Below are 353 nucleotides of genomic sequence, written 5' to 3'. Positions count from 1 at the left end.
GGGGGGGGACCGCTGGCCTATTGTTTTATTACCTATCCCCAGAATCTAATGCAGTGCCAGACTCAGAGTTCTCCATAAGCCCGCTCCAATCAGTGCCTAAATACATAGTTGAAGGAGTTAGGTGTGTGGAGAGCCCTGGCTAAAAGAACATTCATTTTGCAGTGAACTTCCTGAGAACCAAGGCAATAAATAAACATGAGTAGCTCACCGTGTACTCTCTGTCTTCAAGAAGGGAAAAGCTTTTCCGGGTCTGAATCCTCAAAGGAACACGCCATTGAGTCCCTTATTCAGGACTGTAGACAGCGTGAAGGACACCTGTATTTTGCCTCTCTCCTTTTAGGGGAGAGGCTACC

Source organism: Echinops telfairi, unplaced genomic scaffold, assembly GCF_000313985.2.
Source record: "Echinops telfairi isolate 266 unplaced genomic scaffold, ASM31398v2 ScPeMD7_9;HRSCAF=40, whole genome shotgun sequence".
NCBI classification, from domain to species: Eukaryota; Metazoa; Chordata; class Mammalia; order Afrosoricida; family Tenrecidae; genus Echinops; species Echinops telfairi.
The sequence above is the reverse complement of the archived record's forward strand: the minus strand, read 5'-3'. Positions refer to the sequence as shown.